At 55.0% G+C, this 23,085-nt stretch overlaps 1 protein-coding gene across 1 annotated transcript in view; it reads right to left on the bottom strand.

The window, feature by feature from the left end:
- JAKMIP3 (Janus kinase and microtubule interacting protein 3) overlaps positions 1-21,095 on the bottom strand; it is a 130,813-nt gene extending 109,718 nt beyond the window's left edge. The window contains 1 exon segment of the mRNA XM_078346785.1: positions 20,843-21,095. The gene's annotated coding sequence lies outside the window, so the exon portion shown is untranslated.
- Positions 21,096-23,085: the final 1,990 nt, after the last annotated feature.

Genomic DNA, 23,085 nt, shown 5'->3' with positions numbered 1-23,085 from the left:
GCTGCCCTGCCCCCTTCCCGGCACCTGCCCAGCCAACATCTCGTCATCACCCCCCGCCCAGGCATCATCTCCAGCCTCAAACTTGGAAGAAGACAAGACCTGGCTCTTCAAAGTCTCCCTGGAATGTCCCCGTACCCAGAGTTAGTGGAAACAGACCAGTCTCTGGCATCTCCTGGTGCTGGGGCAGCTCTATTCACAGGGTACATCAAGGGTCTGTGCTCTATGCCAGGGTCTTCGCTGCAGCTTCCTTCAGCAGCGTCCTCTTCCTGTTCCCAAGAGGTGTGAAGATGCAGCCTCTGGCCCCTGGGGACAGCGTGGTCGCCCACCCCAGCAGCTTCAGCTCCAGGGCTCCCGGCTCCACTCTCCCCCGTCAACAACCCAGATCGAACATTCCCCATCCTCCCTTTCTCCTCCCCCGCTTCTCCTCCCTCCTGCTTCTCTCTCAGTCCCTCTGGTTCTACAAGGTAAAGTCAGCTTATTTCTGGGAATTTGAACACCTGTGAACTGGCATGGCCAGTGACAAGGGACAGGTGGGGTGGAGCTGGGATGCCCTGGCACCAGTCCCCTCCCTGGCGACAATCTCTCACCTGCCTCACTCCTGCAGGTGGGTGGGGCCCTCGCCACAAACACCCTGCTAAGCGGCTACTGCCATCCTCTGAGACCACTCTGGCATCCCTCTGAAGACCACTGGAGGCTGTGTGTCCTGAGGGGTCAGCCTCGGCACCACCAAACATCAGGACGGTGGAGGCCCGAGAGCCCCAGAAAGGGACAGAGCAGCTGGGTCACCCTTGCTGTGGTCACCATGCCAGGCTCTGTGAAGTTAGAAATACACACACATGGCATTTTCCAGGTCCACCTGACATGACCAAGTCAATCTCCTTCACCTTCATCTCCAAAAAAATGGAAAATCTTGGCTCAGATCAAAGGCTTCAGATGCACAGTCCTGTGGCCAGAACACAGTGTCTCCTGTCAGGCACAGGATCCAGGCTGCCAAAGCTGCCTTATCGCGATCCCCCATGGCATGCGTGGCACTGGCAGCAGGTGGCGATGGCACCCAGAGTCCATCCAAATGAGCTTGGGAGGAGGAAAGGCTCTTCCTGTCCATCTGCAGGGAAGTTTAGCAAGACCCTGGGTCCCTTTGGTCATCAGCGTGAACAGCTGTTCATCGTCACACAGAGACGCAAGCCAGGCATGTGACAGCTCCAACTACTGGAGCTGGGGCTGGGACAGTCCCCTGTGGGACGCAGCTGGAGCTAGGCTCACCTGGGCGGGACCAAGGAGCAGCACAGGAAGCTCCGTCCAGGATCCTGAACCAGAAGCACAGACGGTGCCGACTTACAAGTCCTCGACCTTATGACGAGCTCAATGCGTACTTCATGCATTTCTGGCGGTTAGAACGTACGGTGGGTTTATTGGACTCGACCCCTTCGTCTGTCGCGAAGCACGTGGATGCAGCACCCAAGACAACCCTCGATTTTCCAACGGCCTGGAGCATCCCCTCCCCACTGCTTTGGGTAACTGACTATTGGTCCTCACACACATGCAGCCCGGATCACACATGAAAATGCTAAGAAGCATCTTCACCAGCTGCTCACGGCTAGTGACTCATCATTGAAGTTCCCCACCTGCGTGACCCAGGGAGTGGTCTCTGGGGAGGAGGTTTCTCTGCACAGGAGCAGATGGGGACAGCACCCAGGACCATCCAGACAGGCTGTGGGGAGGAAAATCTTCTCCTTCCACCTGCAGGGAAGTCAAGCAAAAGCCTCCCTACCTCTTCCCAATGGAGGCTGTCACCCTGCACACCTGGGGCCTGGATACACCTGTGCCTGGTCTACGGGCTGCCTCGGGCTGCAGCAGGGGCTATTTCCAGAGCCCTGTGAACCACAAACCACATCAGAGATCAGCTCTGTGGCCCTCACTTTGTATTTCCACCCATGGGTACTAAACAAATCCATCCTCAGATGAAAGCAGCCTCATTCCAAAGTCATCGCAGAATCCATGGGACTAAATGGGGCCCCAAGGCCTTGGCCTTGGCCCTGTTCCCACAGGCTGGTGGCTCTCACAGGATCTGAGACTCACGCCACCACCAAGCAGCCCCAAACACCGGACACCAGGCCAGTCCCTTACTCAACTAACTGCAGGACGGACGTGGTGGGCAGCACTGGGACTTCAGCCGTCTGGGGCTGAGGATGTGGCTGAACCCCAGCCTGGCCCTGGGATGTGGCCGTGACCACAGGCTCTCCAGTCTGAGCACCGCCACTTTGTACGCACCAGTGTGCAGTGTGGACACAGCACGTTATTAGTGTATCTAATATTGTGAGTGTTACTAGTATATCTCGTCCAAAACCACAGCAAAGAACACACTGAATCCATGCTGGGTCAAGGGAGGAAGGCGCTGTCCAGGCCAGCACTGGAGATAGCATCTCTCTCACTGGGGTTGACACAGGACCCGGCTGCCTTCGTTCCAGGCCTGAGCACCCAGCACCAAGGGGTCGACACTCCTGCTGCACTCGAAAGAGCAGAGAACGCTGTGTAGGGATGGGAAGAAGGCTGAGTGCAGAGTACACACGTGCAGGGCTGCTCAGGTGACGAGAACCGCCAGCCTCGTGGGCCTGTGCCGCCTGCTGGGGCCCTGCTAAATGCACTCTGCTCTGCGTCCCATGCAGTGCTGACACTGACCCTGCGGGGCAGTGAGCGTCCTGCGAGCATCTGGTCTACCCTTCCTGCAGCATGGCTGGCAAACAGCCTCTGAGGGTGACACCGTGGCAGGACAGTCAGTGGCGTACTCCTGCCCATGCCGGGCTCTGGGCTTCCTGGCACTGCAGGGCACGAGGCCTCTTTCATGCACACAAAGCCTGGTGTGCAAGGAGCTCACACCCAAGGCACATCTGCCCAGTGGGTCTGAAGCCAGGGATTCAGCGCATGCCTCTTCCCTCCTGGCACCCCAACCATGAGGCTCACTCTCCAGCTCTTCTGCGGGTCCCAGGGCGTTGTGCTCAGATGCTGCCACAACAGTGGCCAGCAGCCAGCACACCTTTGGGGGCTGGCCTTCCTCCCTCCCTGGTTCACTCTTCCCAGCCCCCATCCCTGTCCCCGGAATACTTCCTAAAATACACAGACTACACCCAGGTCCTCATCTCCACTCCACTTGGGATGTGCACTGGTGGGATACAGGCTGAGAGCCACCCCCAGAGTGGGATTCTGGATCCCTGGGTGGGGATCTAGAATGTAGGGTAGAATCTGGACCCCAGGGTGGGACCCAGAACCCAGGGCAGGAGCTGGACTTCTGACCCTCAGGTGGGAGCTGGACCCCAGGTGCCTGGTATTCCGGAAATGGATCAGTCACCATCAGCAAGAGCCTCCTGCAGTGGGTGTGGGTGGCGATACCCCTGGCATTGAGCGGCCTCAGCACTGGTGCGCTGGACAAAGTGCAGGTGGGAGGTGGGGTCAACTTGGCCCCCGTGGGTCAGTGCAAGTATGAGGGCTTCAGAGGCTTCTGCTGGTAGCTTCGGTGGCCTCACATAAAGAAAATGACAGGCACAAGCTACCTCGCTTTCAAGCCAGGGCACACTGCCCAAGTCTGAAGGCCCCCATGGCGGCAGATAAGGAGGCCCTGGTGTTCTGTGGCTGTTGAACACCAGGTCCAGGAACACTGAGGATGGCAGAGCCACAAAGGAGATGGAACACACAGCCTCAGTCATCTTCAGCACCAGAGTCAGGGCCCTGTAGGAAAAGACAGGATCCTGAGACCTGGATGGGGTTAGTGGGTATTTGGGTTTCCAGAGATTTCTCTGCATGCAAAATAGAGGTAGAGGACATGCTCACAGCTTGCAATTAGACCAATTAGACATGGACGGACAAGTGAGCAGCAGAGATGTTGGGGGTGAGCTGCACCCATCAACCTCACAGGCCAGGCTCCCCCAGGCATGGACAAGCTTTACAGCCTGGTGGCGATGTGCCCAGAGCTGCCCCCGCTGGTGGCGGAGAAACCTGGGTGCTGGGGTGGGAGAAGGTGCCCAGGGTCCCACCGGAAAAGAGCCAGACTCATCCAGGTTTTCCGATTCCTGAGCCAAACTTTTCAAAGGACAAACACAAACTGAGCACAAACAAGCAGGCAATGCCAGCCAGAGACAGCAGGGCAAGGGTGGCGCCTGTCCCCAGGTGGGCCTGAGTGTCCCCAGGGGAGTCACGTTCACAGCACTCGGAAGAAAACTCATTCAGGACCATCTGCATGCACTGTGGGGAGCGCCAGGGACAGACAGCTGGAATTCCTCTTCAAAATATCTGAACAGGAGTGAGGCAGGAAGGGGTCAGAAGCCCAGGAACCCCATGCGGAGAAGGCTAATTACTGGGTTCCCTGCACCCCAGGTCATCAGATGGCACAGCTGGACACAGACCCTGGGGGAGGAAACGGTGAGGGAGTGGCTGAGCCAAGACACCACGGGGAGCTCATTAGTCTCCCGTTGACCAAGTTCACATAGAATTTTAAGATGTCAAAAAAGAAATAAAAAGGAGGGAAAGACAGTGAAGTGAGAGAAAGCATTAAGACTGAGCCACGTGCCAACCAGTATGGCTCCGACCCCACTGGCTGGCGGGCGACCTGCGCACACATCCATCCATCCTCTCTCCCCCTCACTCCTCCTTCCCCATCGGACTTCACTGTGGCCTTCAGGCTTCTTGGCAAGACGTGCTTGGCTTTAATTTCTTTCCAAATATTGAAGAGAAAAAGGATGCTGCATTTTAATTTTCTCATGCCATTCTCAAATCATGTGCTCTTAGCCATTGTTTTCAATGATCATTGGGGCATCCAGCGTGACCTCCTGCCTGAACTCTGCATGTCATTGTAGAGGACATTTTTGCCATTGAGACTTGGACATTCATTTGAAATCTGCTTCAGTCTTTTTGGGGTTTATTTGTAAGGATCTTGAAAAGAGTTCTATGGAGAACAATTCATTTTCTATGTCTCCCAGAGACAGGTGCCACTTCTGTTGAAAAAAGAATCTGCTGTGCACTTCCCAGTTAAGAGTCCAACTTTAGAATCACTGCTCAGGCCCCTGGAGAGATAAAAAGAACGAAAAAAACCCCAGCAGCCCTGAGAAATCTGCACCTACTGAGCCCCCAAGGCTTCCAGTACCTCCAGGAGCACCTGGAGGATCCTCGTGGGTAGGAGTGCAGGACTCTCCCCACCCCAGGCCTCAGGGCCGGGGCTGGCTCTGGAAGCTGGAACCGCCCCTGGGAAAAAGTGGGCAGCTGTGCCCTAGCCCCGGGGAGCAGCCTTGGTGCTGTCCGTGGTCCTGCTTCTCTCTATTCCTGGCCTGTGCCCTAGCCCCGGGGAGCAGCCTTGGTGCTGTCCGTGGTCCTGCTTCTCTCTATTCCTGGCCTGTGCCCTAGCCCCGGGGAGCAGCCTTGGTGCTGTCCGTGGTCCTGCCTCTCTCTATTCCTGGCCTTCTGTGCCCTAGTCCCGGGAAGCAGCCTCAGTGCTGTCCGTGGTCCTGCTTCTCTCTATTCCTGGCCTTCTGTGCCCTAGTCCCGGGAGCAGCCTCAGTGCTGTCCGTTGTCCTGCTTCTCTCTATTCGTGACCTTGGCTCACTGACCACAATTAGGTCTCATCTGTTAACCTGGTCTGGAACCTAGTGGTGACCCGCCTCCCTTAATCCAGGCTACCAACTAATGCTGCCTCTGCCTGACTCTTGACCTAGTGCTTGGCGTCAGTCCTGGCAGAGACTGGCCCATGAGGTGGGCTGCCCAGGGCTGGTTCTGGCCCAGACTCATACACATCCACCTGTGCCACACCCTATCTTCCCCCATATCTGCCAAGCTAACCCCTGACCTCTGGCAGAACCTCCCAGGTTGGCCTGCACCCTGCAGGTGAGTGATACCAGAAACACGAACCAAGGAGTTATTCTCTGAGCTTCGTCACAGAAGAAGCTCCTTGGTGGTTTTCCTACACACATCCATTTTATAAATTCTTGGTAAATGGAAGTTATTGGGGAAAAAAGAGAAAGGTACCCAGGCTTTTTCCAGGCGTGCCCCTTACGGTCACAGAAACTTCCCTGAGCCTGCTAGCTCCTCCGAGCCACAGTTTACACAGGCACTGGGAAGAGAAGTTATTTGCAGAGGCCTCATTCCATGTCCTCTTCCAAGTTCATGAAGAGTCCCCTGGTCCATCCTTGGTCATTCCAAAAATTAGCTGAGAACCATGAGATGGTGGCCTCAAGCTCACACCCTGCTCCAGTGGCCGCCATTTTGCTCTCACTGCTGACTCCTCTGACATTGCCAGACCCTCCTCCATCCACGGAAACAACAGGGACTGCAAGAACTCTCTCTCAGGTAATGGTGAGCTAGGTTCAGTCAGAACCAGGGTTAGGCTGGGGTTGGTTAGGGTCAGAACTCACCTCCCAGCTATGTTAACAGAAGTGCTGAGAGGCCACATCCTGTGGGACCACACAGACTGAGAGGCATGAGCAGGTGACTGGAGAACCAAAGCAGTGTTTGCCTGAAGCATTAGCCAGCACCCACCTGGACCTATGTTCCATCACCTCGCGGGGATGAGGGGGATGAGAGACAAAGCCCGTATCTCCCTCAATGTGGAGTTCCACAGGACACTCTCCAGTGTTCAAACCTTTAGGGTAAGAGGAAACAGAACTATGTGATCCACACTCGGCCCCACCCCAATTCCACAGGACTGCAGAGAAGCCTGCCCTGGTAGCAGGAGGAGAAAAGGAAAAGGAAGGAAAAACCCCAGCTTTAAGGGTGACACAGACTGATCAGCAGATGACCTCAGCACACCAAGGGACTCCAGACTGAGACCTGGGCTTGAAGTGGTTCCAACTTGAGTCTCCAGCGTCCCTGCCCAGCAGGAGCAGCTGTGACCCTCTCTTGAGAAGGCACCATCATCCCAGGTCTCAGAGAAACCCACGACCATGCCCAAGGACAGTGACTAACACGCAGCCAATGAGAACCAGGAAACCAGGCAAATGAGGAAGACCCAGGTTAAAAATAATTAAAAGACCCAGACTTCAAACATTACAACTGACAAACACGGCTCACAAAACAGTTATGTTTTTTCAAACTAGACTTTTTAGAGCAGTTTTAGGTTCAGCAAAATTAGCAGAAAGTGCCCAGAATTCCCATACACCCTCCCCGCCACATAACATTTTCTATTTCTTTGAAGACATAAGTTACAAGCTTGAAAATAACTTCACAGAGTAGAAAACTATAAAAGGCGATATGCCAAATTTGAATAAAACGAACACTTTTAGAAATAACAAATGTAACAATTAAGATGAAAGGCACACCGGATGCTTCCGGTAGGAGATGGGACAACAGATAAGAGGAAAATGCACTGAAGATAATTCAGAATAAACTACCTGGAAGGAAGCACAAAGAAACAAAGAGGCAGAACACAGAGAAGGCGGCACAGGAGACAAAGGACAGAACGAGCAGGTCTCAGGAGAAACGAGGGGAAATATGGCAGGTGCAAAACTGGAAGATACGATGACATTGAGAATCGATGAAAGACGACCCAGAGATTCAAAATAAGTCAAAATCTAGATTAGTCATAAGAAAATTCAAGGAGAAGACGAAGCAGGAGGAACAAAGACAAAGATAAAATAACAAAATATTTGTGAGAGAAAAGCTCAAGGTCAAACAAAGGACATGTAGACTGACAGCTGACTTCTTATCGAGACAATGGAAGCCACGCAACAATGGAATTGTGTGCTTGCTGGGGAGACAGGGTCTCACTCTGTCACCCAGGCTGGAGTGTAGTGGCACCATCTCAGCTCACTGCAGCCTCACCCTCCCAGGCTCAGGCGGTCCTCCACCCCTCAGCCTCCTGAGTACCTGAGACTACAGACATGCACTACCGTGCCCAGCTAATTATGGTTTTATTTTTTGTAGAATTGAGGTCTCACTATATTACCCAGGCTGGTTTCAAATTTCTGGGCTCAGGTGATCCTCCTGCCTCTGCCTCCCAAAGTGCTGGGATTACAGGTGTGAGCCACCGCACCTGACTGAGACAATGTTTTAAATATGCTTTTAGGAAAATAACTGCCAGCTGGGCAAAGTGGCTCATACCTGTAATCCCAGCGCTTCAGGAGGCCAAGGTGGGTGGATCACTTTGAACTCGGGAGCTTGAGACCAGACTGGGCAACATGGTGAAACTCCATCTCTACACAAAATACAAAATGAGCTTGGTGCAGTTGCCCATGCCTGTGGTCCCAGCTACTCAGGAGCCCCAGGTGGGAGGATAGATGGCTTGAGCCCAGGAGGTCAAGGCTGCAGTGGGCTGAGATGGTGCCACTGCACTCCAGCCTGGGTGACCCTGTCTCAAAAAAAAAAGTAAAAAGAAAGTCAAAAGACAAACAACCTAACAGGAAAAACAGGCAAAAGAATCCAGCGGGTGCGTCACTGAAGTAGGTATATGAGTGTCCCACAGCATGAAGCAGCCCCAGAATCATCAGCAGTCGGGAAACGGCCACTCAGCCCAGAACAACGTGCACCCACTCATCAGAATGGCTAAAATCAAAGGCCAAACGTGCCAGGTGTCAGCAAGGTCGCAGAACTGGAACCTCCATCCAAGATGGTACACGTGGTGTTCTGTTTCTCTCAGAAATCAAAGTGCACACCTACCTTACAACCCACTGGTTCCACCCCCGCAAGTTTCTCCACAAGAAATGAAAAAATGTGCACCTGGAAAGACTGGTCTGAGAGTGTTCACGGCGGAAGCTCATGAAGGCTGTTGCAAGAATCAACACCCCCGAATCTCCTCCCTAAATTATGTAATGTAATTTCACAACCTCAAAAAATCCTTCACAAAACTATACCCTTGGCATGACTTGAAGATGGAGATGGAGAGTTCCAAAAACTGCAAAGTTAACTGAATAAAAAGAGCAAAAGCAACAAATCCAGCCCGTCCTCCCGCTCCCCATCCCACCGCTTCCCACCCTGTGGTGGCAAAGGCGACCAGCAGAAACCACAGGGACCCAGGCTGAGCAATGAAGCATCTGTCGGACCCACCACAAAGATGAAAGCCGCCTTCCACGTGGCCGAGCCAGAGATGTGCCTGGGCAGGGCCTCACGGTCACTGCAAGAAAGGAACCTCAGGGAACTCAAGCAGCCAGACCCTGTGAACAGGCAGCATGGGGATCTGAGTGTCAGGAAATGGACTGCCGAGATATTCAGAGGCAGGCTCAGCTCAGAGAGAGGGGCAGGCTCGGCTCACAGAGAGGGGCAGGCTCGGCTCAGAGAGAGAGGGGCAGGCTCGGCTGAGAGAGAGAGAGGGGCAGGCTCGGCTCAGCTCAGAGGGGCAGGCTCGGCTCAGCTCAGAGGGGCAGGCTCGGCTCAGCTCAGCTCAGAGGGGCAGGCTCGGCTCAGCTCAGCTCAGAGGGGCAGGCTCGGCTCAGCTCAGAGGGGCAGGCTCAGTTCAGAGAGGCAAGAGTGACGAAACAGATGCACAACTGGAAATATGAGTCCTCCAAACACAGAGCTTCCAGGGAGAAAAGACGGCAAAAAGGAAGAGAGAAGCTCCCTTTGGCAATCAGGTAGAGGAAGAGAAAAGAAGAGAAAGAGAGAAAGTGATAAGGTCCCGTAAGATAAAATACAACCATACACTTGGGAATAGTCACAAACCTCCATCATCAAAACAAACAAAAACCTGACTAAAATGAGTGGATGTCGCCAGGCTGACAGAAAAAGGATTCATCAAGCTGGGAACCGTGTAAAATATCACAATATCAAAAGCCTGAGCCAAAAGAAAAAGGTCACAGAAGACTACGGGAGAAAAATCAGGAAGCAAAATTTCCCACAAAAGAACTGGTAAGAATTCCCTCCCTGTTAAAAACCACCATAGGGCCAGGTGCAGGGGCTCAGCCCTGTAACCCCAGCACTGTGGGAGGCCAAGGTGGGAGGATCACTTGAACCCAGGAGTTCGAGACTGGCTTGGGTTCAGCACAGTGAGACCCCCCTCCATTCTTTAAAAAACAAAACACAAGGCACAAGAAGCCTGTACATCTAAACAGAACCAGGTACATGCAGACAGCACTCGAGGGTACGGAAAACCACCTGATTTAGAAATTCAGCAGCTTAGGCTGAAAAAATGGGAGAAATGAAGAAAGAATTTATTGAACTCGGAAAAAAAAAAGCATCTCAAAAATGAGAAATAAATTCTAAGATGCCCAAGGGTTTTTAACACCAGGGAAAGTTTAATAAGAGGCATTTGAAGACGAGGCAAGGGGAGAAACAAGAAAATAAAATGACATCAAGAGAAGGTAACAGGTCAGCAGGAAAGAGGAGGACATGGAAGGTGAGGAGGAGGCAGCCCGGCGGCCCTAAGGAAGGGAAGCAAAGCCACGTGTCAGCTCTCACAGCTCCACTGTGCACACGTAGAGACCGGCCGGAATCCACAGTGCAAAGGGCTCGCCAGGCGCTAGAAAGTAAACCCAGACCGCCAACTTTGAGACACGCTGGTAAAACGATTCCATTTCCAAGCTAAAGAGAAAATCCTCATGGCTTCCAGGCAAAGGGGTCAATTAACTTGACAGAGTCAGACCTGGGCCAGCAGCAGCCTTTCAGGACATGCAGAGAAGAAACAATGCCGCAACATTAAAAAGAAAAAAGAAAAGCTCCGTGAAGGAAAGCACGGACCAAGGATTTTAGACACAGTCAAGCCTGGCGCTTCTTACAGTTCCACAAAGTAAGGAAGTGCTTAACAAAACACAGGCACCCAAAAAATCCCCAAACCAGGACGAGCTGGTCCACAGAACACAGCAGCCAGCCAGCAGCTCCTGAAGCCCAAAGCTGGAGTGATTTGTTTAACAAATATTGTCATGACCGGATTTTAACCCATGGAATAAGTATCCACGTGTCCCTACTGACATAAACAGATACGTGGGCAGAAGGAACAGCCCTTCCTAACAGGAAATGGCAGGGAGCGGAAAAGCGCAGCAGGCCAGGAGCCCCAGGGCACTAGGTGTGGAGGCTCAGGAGCCAGGACCCACCCAGTCTCCAAGCAGCGCTCCAAGAGCCATTAGCTAGAGAAGGCTCAGGACAGGAAGCCCCTTCCCTGAGGAGAAGCCAGCAGGCACAGCCTCAGCCCCACGGTCCAGCAGTGCTGCCCTCATCACACCCGCTCCACGCAGAGGACGCACCATCCATACTGTTCCTACCGAAACGCACAACCTCCCTCCAGTCACAAGGAGACACCGGCTAAACCCACACTGGGGCCTTCTATGAAATCACCGATGAGAAGCCTTCAGAAGGACCAAGGCCACACAATACAAGGAAAGACCGAGGCGGCACCACAGCAGAGGAGCCCACGGAGACACACACAGCTCCGTGCACCACCAGCTCACGGCGGCAGAGGAGGGACCCTGCATCAGGAGGAGGACGTCCCCCGGAACCTGTGGGATTGGGACAGGCCTGTGGCTTGGGTGGTGGTGTCGTACCAATGTTAGTGTCCTGGTTTTTGGAAATGCACTGTGGCTGTACAAGATACTAACTGGGAAAGAAAAAGAGCTTTTGAACTGAAGAATCCAGGTCCTTTTAATGACCAGACCCTCAGACACAATAAATGAGGCTGCAGTGATGCCCTACTCCCTGCCTCTGGGCTGCGCCTTCCTCTCTCGAAGCTGCGATTGCCATGGTAACTATAAATTAACCTAATGCTGCACCAGACACCATAAGCCACACCCTGCGGCTTAGCAATGGAGAGCCAACGCTAGTTAATGTGGTCTCTGCAAACCAACTTCATACCAGTCCTCTCCCGGACCCACCTTTTTACCTTTAAAAACCTGCTGGGCTGGGTGCAGTGGCTCACACCTGTAATCCTAGCACTTTAGGAGGACTGCTTGAGGCCAGGAGTTCAAGACCAGCCGGGGCAACATAGTGAGACCCTGTCTCCACAAAAAAAGTTTTTTTAATTAACTAGGTGTGGTGGCACCTGTAGTCCCAGTGACTCAGGAGGGCTGGGGCAGGACAATTGCTTGAGCCCAGGAGTACGAGTTTGAACGAGCTATGATTACACTCCCGTATTCCAGCCTGGACAACAGAGCAAGACCCCAACTAAAAATGAATCAGCTTGTAACTGCTGCTAATTGCAAATATACTGAGGGCAACTTCAATCCGTGTTCCCAAGCTGCAAGTGCCCTGCGCTTGGCCCAGGTAACTCTGCTTGGGTTCCTTTGGCCTCCGCTGCTCCCTCTTAGGCTGACATCACCTTGGGAGAACTGGGTGAGGGGTATACAGAACACTGTTCTGCTTTTGCAACTTTTCTGTAAATCTAAAATTATTTTAAAACTTAGAAGAAAAAGAATGTTCAAGACAGCTTGATTTAAAAGAGCCTACTCTAGGAGGATGGGTAAGCCGTGGCGGATGCGCTCCAGGACACCATGAGGCAGGGAGGAGGGGCCGGCCGGACACACAGAAACAGAAGACCCCCAGACATGATGCTGAGAACAGGAAGCTGGGTGCAAAGCAGACGTGCCCGGCGGTGCCATCTGGGTGAAGTCCGAGAGCAGCTGGATGCATCTGTGGTGGGAACGTGGTGGCAGGGGCATGAGGAACCTTCTAGGCTGGTGGCGATGTCCTGTAATATCTGCCAGGTGTGGGTTACACACGTGTGCGAATTTATCGAAATCCACCCACTTAAGATCCATGCATTTCATGGATCTCAAACTGCATTTCAAACTGAACATAAAGTATGTTGGTTTTTTTTTTTTTTTGAGACACAGTCTTGCTCTGTCACCCAGGCTGGAGTGCAGTGGTGCAATCTCAGCTCACTGCAATTTCTACCACCCTGGCACAAGCGATCCTCCCACCTCAGCCTCCTGAGTAGCTGGGACTACAAGCATGTGCCACCACACCCAGCTATTTTTTTTCCCAAATGTTTTGTAGAGATCGCGTCTCACTACATTGTCCAAGCTTGTCTGGAATTCCTGAGCTCAGGAGGTGGTCCCGCCTCAGCCTCCCAAAGTGCTGGGATTATAGGCATGAACAACCATGTCCAACTAAAGTATATATTTTTAAAAAGAATTATAAGCACATATTTTACATTTGTATTCACTTCTGAGTGAGCTGCAGACCTCAGTACGCTTTCCTCTGACACCTCAGCTCGAACTCCGGGTTCTCCCTGAGGGCTGGAAGATGCAAGGGCCTCAGCACCTCGGCCTGTGCCTTTCATTAATTAGGGAAGCTCTCACGAGCACCCACCTGTGCCGAGTGTGGGTGGTGCGGTGCTAAGTCAGCCTTGGACCCTCTCCCAGAGGAGATAAGTCTGCTGGGGAGACAGAGCCATGCCCAAAAATGTGTCAGGAGAAGCCACCATCCAGACAGCCAACAAGCATGGGAGACATGCCTGGAATCCCTGGGACACTCAATCTCTGCTCACTAGGGAAACGCAGACCCAGCTGCAGGAGCACCCGCTCACCTGTGAGGACAGCCGGGATGGAAACGGAACGGCATGGAGAACAAGTGTTGTGAGGATGTGGAGAACTGGACTTGTGCTACGCTGGGGGGAACCTGAGCTGAGGCAGGCAGCGTGCAAAGCAGGATGAAAGGACTGAAAGCAGGATCTCGGACGGGCATTTGCACCCCTGTTCATAGCAGCATGATTCCCAAGAGCAAGCTGGGGACCAACCCAGTGTCCATCTGCGGATGGACGAGCCAGCAAAATGCACATGCATTCCCTGGAGTAGGATTCAGCCTTCAAGGAGGGAAATCCTGACACGCATGCAACATGGGTGAAACACGCCAGTCACACGCACACACACACACCATAGGATTCGACTCAGCTGACGTCCCTAATGGAGTCAAAGACCAGTGGGGGTGCCAGGGGCTGGGTGGGGAATAGTTTCCATTTGGGAAGATGAAATTGCTCTGGAGGTGGTGTTCGCAGAGCTGTGACTACCTACTCTGAGCTGCACACCTAAAAATGGTTCAGATGGTGACTGTTATGTGTATTTTGCCACAATTTAAAACAAAACCTCCATCCTCTGAGTCCAGCATGTGACGGTGTCCTGCTGCCCTTAGGAAGGGCCCACACCCACACCCCATCTGCTCCGGTCCCAGGTGCACCCCAGCTCCCTCGGGTCACAATGGCTTCTCCTGCTCCGCCCGCACCCTCCTGTGCATGGGCCACGCCCTCCGCACCTGCCTCTGTACAAACCACACCGCCCTGTACTGGCCACGTCCTCCTCAGCACCCTCCCCTGCACCAGCCACGCCTGTTTTCCCAGGCAGCCTTCTCAGACCTTCCCTACTAGACTAGGTGAGCTCCCCTGACACAGGCTCTTGCAGAATTGAGACAACTCCGAGGTGGCAATGGTCACTGCTAAGATGACCTATTTGCATGACGGCCGAAGTTGTGTCTGTCTCAGCCACTGACCACTCCCAGTGGGCAGGGACTATGTCTGCGTGTAGACCCCTCACCCCTGGGAGGTCCACAATGCCTGACCCAGAAGCACCATCTAGGAAATGTCTGCTAAGGGCTCTGAAGCAGGGGCCTCACCAGGGCAGCTGAGGGCCCAGGCAAGCTCAGTCCCGCCCGGGCACTGGCTGGTCACTGGGGCAGGGAGGAGGAGCAGCATCAAGGCCCTCGGGGCCACCACCAGGGCCACTGCACACACAGTATCTGAACTGTCCCAAGAGCCTACTAAGCCCTGAGGTCTGAGCGCTTCCCGCCTTCTCTGAATGGATTTAGGGGCCATACTGGGATCAAACGCAGGCCCGGCAGGATGAGAGGAAAGATCTTGAGTCTCATTTTTGCTCAAAAGGAAAAAACCTCGACTCGAGTTTAATCCCTGGCTTACTTCCAGCACCTTCTCTTCGGATTTTAATTCAAATAAAGAAAACAACCCAGGAGGTCATTAACACCGAAGCTCTGAAGCCCAGGGTGGGGCAGAGAATTCTCCATCCCCGCAGTCCAGGCTGATGAAGAGCCAGGGCTGGAAGGGACGCCACTCCCCGCTAGCCATGCCGTGTCCAGATAGAAAACATTTCCCTCGAGCCTGCCTGTGTCCACGGGCTCCTGGACCCCCAGATCGGCTGAGCCCAGGTACCTGCGGGATTCTTATCAGAAATGCTTTGCTGGAATCCTGACTGGGAGTGAAAATCATTTAAAACAAGAAAGAAGTGCTTGGGGGCAGCAGCATCCAACCCCGTTTTCCCCCTGGATTCTCTCTGCAGTGCTGCACCAGAGACCCCAACCTGGAAACGTGCAGATTGGAAACCATGTGCAGATAACAGGAAGGTGCAACGCAGATTGGTATAAATAACGAAACCCAAACGAGAGAACACGAAGGGCTGGGGGAGTGGCTCATGCCTGCGGTCCCGGCAGTTTGGGAGGCCGAGGCAGGAGGATCACTTGAGCCTGGGGGGTCAAGGCTGCAGTGACCCCAGCGCACCACTGCACTCCAGCCTGGGCAACACAGTGAACTCAAAAGGAAAAATGTAAAAGTAAAATGCGAATAGCCCACTGCATTGATCAGCAGAGGCACCAGCACAGCCCCGTCCGGGAACTCACAACGCTTCCCAGCCAGGACAGGATCTTGCTCTGTCGCCCAGGCTGGAGTGCAGGGGTGTGATCTCAGCTCACCACAACCTCTGCCTTCTGGGCTCAAGTGGTCCTCCCGCCTCAACCTCCCGAGCAGCTGGAACCTCAGGCATGTGCCACCATAACTTGCTAATTTTTGTATTTTTTTTTTTTTGGAGACATGACGTCTTGCCATGTTGCCCAGGCTGGTCTCAAACTCTTGGACTCAAGCGATGCACCCACCTTGGGCACCCAAGGGAGAAGCCTTTTATAGGACCAGCCAAGGGAAGCTGACACAAAGCAGCTCCTCAGGCACATGGTTTTCTTAGTTATTTCTAACATCCTAATGATCCAGGGTGAGTCACGGTGACAGAGAGCTCTAAAACCAGGGGGAAGGGACAGATGGGCTCTCCACAGGTGCTCCAGGATGCCATGGCCTGGCTGTCAGAGGACACAGGTTCCTGAGAGCCTGAACTCCTCCCTGCAGCCAGGATGGGGAGGGAGGAACACAGGCGACCCAGGGTGGCCTCGCCAGGAAGAGGAGCAAAGAGGAAAACAGAAACCCAGCAGGCGCCGCGGCTCATGCCTGGAACACTTTGGGAGATGAAGACAGGCAGATCACTCGAGCACAGGACTTCGAGACCAGCGTGGACAGCACAGAGAGACTCCATCTCCACAAAAATGCAAAAGTAGCCGGGGGTGGTGGTGCACACCTGTAGTCCCAGCTACGCAGGAGGAGAAAGGGAACGGAAGGCCGCGGTGGCTCATGTCTGTCAACCCACACTTTGGGAGGCTGAGGCTAGCACATCAGGAGGTCAGGAGGTCAAGACCTGGCCAACAGGGTGAAACCCCGACTACTAAAAATATGGAAATTAGCTGGGCATGGTGGCGGGCACCTGCAATCCCAGCTACTCAGTAGGCTGAGGCACAAGAATCCCTCGAACCCGGAGGTGGAGGTTGCAGTGAGCCAAGATGGTGCCACTGAACTCCAGCCGGAGCAACAAGAGCAAAATTTTTTCTAAAAAAAAAAAAAAGCAAGCAAGCAGAAAAGAAACACAAGGAGCAGAAGCAGCCTGGGCTGGGGTGCGGATCCCAGGGAGAGCAGGCATCAGCGGGCACAGGCCAGCCATGTGACAGCTCCAGGCCAGCTATAACCGGCAATGAAGTCTTCTCAGCAGCTCACATGCCCCCCTGGCCTGGGCCATGGGGCAGCATGCCTTGTTTCCAGCTCTCCTGACCACAGTGCTCACTGCTGCCACTGGCCACGGGAATGGAGTGGGGGCTTGCTGGCCCACCCCAAAGTCTCCCATACTCCCAACACTGGAGGATGCACCTGCTGAGGCCTGGGGACCCTGGCAGTGGGGCCACACTGGCTTTTGGTCTACATCACTGTGCCCAACCAGGGCAGCAGCTCCCAGAACACAACCCACCGCTGCGGGGATCCTCTGCACAGCTGGCCTTGTGCTCCCACCTCCTCACAGGGTTCCCCACCCGGGCTGTTCCCACCAGCACCCACCACCCACTCCAGCCCAGCTGGACCCAGCCAGCTCTCCACTCCCTGAGACACATGCACGCCAGTTTGTGTGATCCACGGGAAAACCTTAAAACAAACAGGTGAAGAATGTTTATAGAAAATATGGTGTCGATTAGCTGGGTGTGGTGGCACACATTTGTAGTCACAGCTTCTCGGGAGGCTGAGGCATGAGAATCGCTTGAGCCCAGGAGGCGGAGGTTGCAGTGACCCGAGATCACACCACTGCATTCCATCTAGCCTGCGTGACAGCGAAACTGTGTCTCAAAATAGAGAAAATGTGGAGTGCACATCTGACGACGGAATAGCACTCAGCCACGAGACGCAGGTGCTCCTGCCATTCACAGCCTGGGTGGACTTTGAGGAGCTGCGCTAAGTGAAATAAGCCAGGCACAGAAGATTCCACTTCTACAAGGCGTTGAAAACAGTCAAATTACAACAATGAAGATGGGAAGGGAGGCTTCCAGGGCTGGGGAGGGGGAAGTGGGAGCGACCGACAGAGGACAAGTTTCCAGTAACGTTAAGTGAAGGAAGCAGCTGTGGAAATCTGCTATTCCGCGCGGAATCCGTGCCAACCACTGCGGACGCTCCTTGACACTCTAAGTGTCGTACACTTACAATTCAAGAGGATTTAGCTCATGTTAAGTGTTCTTATCCACAATGAAATTTTTTTTAAAAAAATGAAAAAAAAAAAAAGTTCGGCTGGAGTGGTTCACAATCGTTAAGGATTAAAATGAACCCAAAATATCGGATAAGGAACTGAATAAAGAATCAACTGGACAGTAAAAACCTGCTTACAGAAATGACATTTTTAAAGGCAGGATATAAAACAATTAAACCACGATTCAAACTGTGTGTGGCCGGGAGAGTTTTCAAACCTATCAGTGGTCAGGAGGTCAGCAGGCAGCCAGCAGATGGGTGGACATGGAGGACGGGCGGCCCCATCTTGGTCAGCTTGGGCTCCGTCACAAAATGGGTGGATATGGAGGACGGGGGGGGCCCCATCTCGGTCAGCTCGGGCTCCATCACAAAATGAGTGGATATGGAGGATGGGGGTGCCCCATCTCCGTCAGCTCGGGCTCCGTCACAAAATGAGTGGATATGGAGGATGGGGGGCCCCATCTCGGTCAGCTCAGGCTCCGTCACAAAATGGGTGGATATGGAGGATGGGGGGGGCCCATCTCGGTCAGCTCGGGCTCCATCACGAAATGCCAGACCGGGCAGCCTAGACATTTCTTGCAGTTCTGGAGCTGGAAGTTCAAGGCCAAGGAGCTGGCCAGTTTGGTTCTCGATGAGGTGAGGGGCCCTCCTGACTCATGGGGGCCTCAGCGCCCTATGGAGAGAGCCTGATCCCATGTCCCTTCTTGTCAGGGTACAGATCCCATCCCAGTGGCCCACCCCATATAACCTCATCTAACCCAGTCACCTCCCAAACAGCCCACCCCCTAATACCATCACACTGGGGGGTCAGAGCACAGCCTATGAACTTGGGGGACACAATTTGGGCCACAGCAGCACCTAAGGACTTCCAGAAGGCGCCCGGGCAGGCATTAGTCATGAGCACCGACTGTCTTCATCCCAGTCTGCTGGAATTTTAGAATTTGTATAAACAAAAAAGCACGAGGTTGTACAGGAGCCCAAGTGCTTAGCATCATGGCAAAGACGTGGGGAGCAGTGAGACCTCCACACACAGCGTGACTGGCACAGAGGCGCTCCAGCATGTGGGGCGTGGAGGTGGGAGCATCCCAGAGACGCTGTGAGAGCCAAGTTGATGCACTGGCTGGAGGCGGAGGGAGGCCAGACTGAAGGCCCCCCCATCTTCAAGACCTTTGCTGGATGCCGCTGTATGGAATGGGGGCCCAGCCAGAGTTTCAGAGCTGACCGACCTGACAGCCCAGCGCTAAGGGGGACCGGGGAGGGGGGTGAGCTCAAACCAAGGGTCACCTCTCTGGAGTGCGCAGATGTGCTGCTGTGCCAAGAGACCTCTGCCAGGAGAAGCCAGTCAGCCACAGGCAGGTGACATGCAGGAGGAAGGCCTGGCAGGTGTGAAGGGACCATGCATAGCCTGTGGCTGGCATCCTTTGGTCCAAGGGCCACGGGAGAATGGGTCTAGCCCTTGGTCTTACCGGGAAACAGTGAGTGGCCTGGCTGACATTGTTCTGCTTGGAGGTTGTGGGGCTTTCAAAACTCAAGGGGGCAGAGCAGATGGGGGCCTGGTGTGGGATCCCAGACCAAGCTGAGGGTACTATGTCCCTGAACCACAACTAAGAGACTCAGGTCCTGGCTGGGCATGGTGGCTCATGCCCATAATCCCAGCAGTCTGGGAGGCCAAAGCAGGAGGATCACTTGAGTCCAGGAGTTCAAGACCAGGCCCCGGGGCAGGGTTGGGGGAAGCCAGACCTGCGCTCACCAGGCTCTTCCTCCTGAAAGAGCAGCACGTGCCTGCTGGCTCCGCTGGGCCTCCGGAAAACACTCCGCCCTCCCCCCTCAGCAGAGCAGCCTGACTTGCCCATAAAGTGGGGGAAGAATCCTGCCCCAGCTGCCGAAGCCAGCACCGATTCCGGCCAAATTAAGCTTTCCAGGAGGCGGAGAAAAGGCCAGAGGTCTTGTGACCCCTGCGTCGACCTCTCAGCCCCTGCAGACACTCGGCCTGGCACCGTCTCCTCCTGCCACCCACCAGCAGGTGGAGGGAGGCTTCCCCAGCACCCAAGGGCTCCCCAGCTCCCTACACGACCACTGATTTCCTACATTCTGCGAAGAATTCCAGGTCTGCGCGTCACCACCGGTTCCTCACATTTGCAGACAGCTTGCCTGGGAGTCTCCAGCGCATTCCAGCACCGCACCGAGAAAACAGCCAAACCTCAGACGGAGGCGGGAGGGAGCCGCTCCAGCTCCCCGCTGCTTTCCATGAGAAGCAAGGTCGCGCGCGGGGACAGGCAGAGGATATTTTCTAGGAAAACTATCCAGGGCGGCGCCTCCTCCCGTCCCCAACCAAAGCTTTATTCTGTGGTTTTCCGCATCATCTGCATCCCACGGCCTCGCTGGCCATCCCCCACCCCGGGGCTGTGAAATTTAAAAACCACACACCAAGATAAAAATAATCGCGCCGCGCCCCTTCCCGCAGGAGGCACGATCGGAGACGCGGAGAACCCGGGGCCCTGTCCACCGCCCCGTTCCCAGCCCCGGCCCCGCACCTGCGCGGGCCCCACCCAGAGCGAACGCGTCACCGCCAGCCCCGAGGCCTGTGCGGGGCAGGGGGCGCCGTGGCCCGCGGGGAGACGCAGGGAGGACCCCGCCCCAGACACTGAGGTCTCTGCCGCGGGACCCCGGCCCTCGGGACGTCCCCCACCGCCCGCCCCACGCCGCGCAGGGCGCCCCGGCCCCTGACGCACCGTGCCAGGCGCAGCGCAGCTCCCCTGCACCGCGCCCCGCTCCCACCCCGGCCGCTGCTCACCGAGGCTCCCCGCGAGCGACTCTGGGCGGCGTCCGACGGCCCCGCTCGGCCATGGCAGAGGCCCCGCGGCAGGCGGGGGGCGCGAGTCACCGTCACCGCGGGCAGGAGCCCCGAACCCGGCCCGCCCCGCCGCCCCCGCCCCGATCCTCCCCCACGCAGTCCAGGTCTCCGCGGAGCTGCCGTGCGGGCTCCTAAAGCCGGGCGCGGCGTGGCCGAAAACAGCCCGGGGGCTGCGGGGCGCGTGTGTGGGGAGCCGGGGCCGGCGGGCCCGCGCGGGGTGGGGCGGGGGCGGTGGGTGGCAGCGCGGCCGCGGGTTTAGAGGGACTCACCCGCCGCTCCGGCGATCCCAGCGCCATGCGCAGCACGGGGGAGCTGCTGCACGGGCGCGGTCTCGCCCTTAACTCTTGGCGTCCCATCCCCGAACGCTGCCTCCCCTGGCTGCTGCGAGAGAAACGCTTTTTGGAGTCGCGTTGAGCAAACGATGCGGCTGCTCCGGATGGAGATCCACGATCCTGGCGCTGCCCGGGGCCTGGACCGCAGCTCTCCACGCGGCGTGCTCTGCCTGGGGCTTCAGTGTAGAGCGGGAGGAAGACTCGCCCCCACGTTCAGCCCACGTCTAGTCTCCACCCACGCCAGCACGGCCACGCCGATGCGCGCTTTGTGAAAGGCGGGTGGAGCGGCGAGGGGGCGTCCCCTGAGCCCCCGCCCCGGAGCTCACAGGTGTCGGAGGAGCCCCGGGGAGCACGCACGTGGAGCACAAGAGCCCCTCACCCCCCGCCCCCTCCCCAAGACCTGCCCATCCTCGTACCTCCTCAGCCTCAATCCTCCAAACCTGTGCCTGCTGAGTCCCTGATCTCAGCCAACTGTCCTCCCAGGTAAAGGAGAGGATCGTCAGGTGTGAGGCTTGAAGTCGGTCAGCTGCGTGGAATTCCTTTCCAGCCCGCGCATCAGCCCAGCTGGAGTAGGGCCATGATGTGGGCCCCGCCGGCCACCCAGCCTAGCATGAGGAACCATCTGTACACCAGGCTGCATTTTTCATTCCTCAACTTGGTTTAGGGAACTCCCCATAAAACCAACAATGCAGGTGGAGGAACGGGGAATGCAGAGGGAGTAGGTGTCTTTGGAGGGCGAGCCTCCCGCTCGTGCGACTTGCCCAGTGTTTCAGATACGTTCAAGGACAACCTCGGGTCTGTTGAGGCCTCATAATGGAAGTGTATTTCTCACGGCTCTAGAGGCCTGAAGTCCAAGACGAAGGTGCTGGTTGGTTTCTGCTGAGGCCTCTCTCCTTGCCTTGCACCCAGTCGCCTTCTCTGCGGGTCCTCACCTGGTCTCTCCTGTGTTTGCTCACAGCTGGTGTCATACCTTTTCTTATCAGGACACCAGTCCCATTGGGTCGGGGACCCACCCTGATGACCTCACGTAACCTTGATGGTTACCTCACTTCCTTAAAGGTCCTGTCTCCAAATGGGGGCTAGGTCTTCAAAATTTGAATTTTGGGGGAACACCAGTCACTGTTCAGCCCATAACAAACCTCACGTGTACTGCCTCCATGTTTGTGATAGTTTGTTGGGCAGGCCCATCCCTATGGCTTGGCGGATCAGATAACACCAGGTACTGATTGACAGCTTATGTTGCACCATCTCTTAGTGCACTGTCATGAAATACAGTCCACTGAGAACCCATGAGCAAGCCGGCAGCTGTTTCTCAAAAGGGAATGGTGGTTTGTTGATGAGGCAACCCCTCAATAGTGCTCATCAATAACCATGACTGTGGTTGCCCTGTCACAAACAGGCTGCATACAATATTCTTTTAAGAGATGGGGTCTTACTATATTGCCCAGGCTGGTCTTGAACTCCCTGCACTCAAGTGATTGACCCACCTCAGCCTCCCCAAGTGCTGGGACTACAGGTGTGAGCCAGCATGCCCCCGGCCCTCCACATAACATTCTCACATTCCTCAGGCACTCCAATTGCCATGCGTTCAGCACGTCACAGGGCCCGGTGGAAGAAAGGCTTGTCTGGCAGTCTAGTTAGCAGGACAGCGTTTCTCTTGCTCTGAACCTCACTCAAAGTTACTTGTTAAACAGGAAGGCACATCCAAATTTTGTACATACTCCAGCCTGGGTGACAGAGTAAGACTCCGTCTCAAAAAATAAAGAAATAAACCCTCACTCTGAACAGCAGGCCACGCTGAGTTCTGTTTCCTGAGCAACCACATTGGTTCCGAGTGAGCGTCCAGTCGCCTCCTGCAGCTCTGACTACGTCCCTTTCCCCAGTGCGTAGTCTAGGGAACATGGCTGCAGTTTCTTTAGGAAAAGCTGGAGGATTCTGGTGCTAGCAGGGGCTCCTTCCCCAAAGACATCGAACCTGTCCTTTACTGAAGGGACTGTGCATCTGTGAACTGATTCAGGTCCTTGTGTGGACTGAGGAGCTGTGCCTTCTACACGGCGACTGAAGACTCTGGCTCCGTTTGCTTAACTTAGAGTTCATTTCAATCAAACATGTCAAACAGACCCCTAGCAGTGTTCCCATCTATTTCAGTCTTGGCAATTTGCTACCACAAAACATTCCTA

Source organism: Callithrix jacchus, chromosome 12 (genome assembly GCF_049354715.1).
Source record: "Callithrix jacchus isolate 240 chromosome 12, calJac240_pri, whole genome shotgun sequence".
Lineage (NCBI taxonomy): Eukaryota > Metazoa > Chordata > Mammalia > Primates > Cebidae > Callithrix > Callithrix jacchus.
Note: the sequence above shows the minus strand (reverse complement) of the source record. Positions and strands in the feature narration are given on the sequence as shown.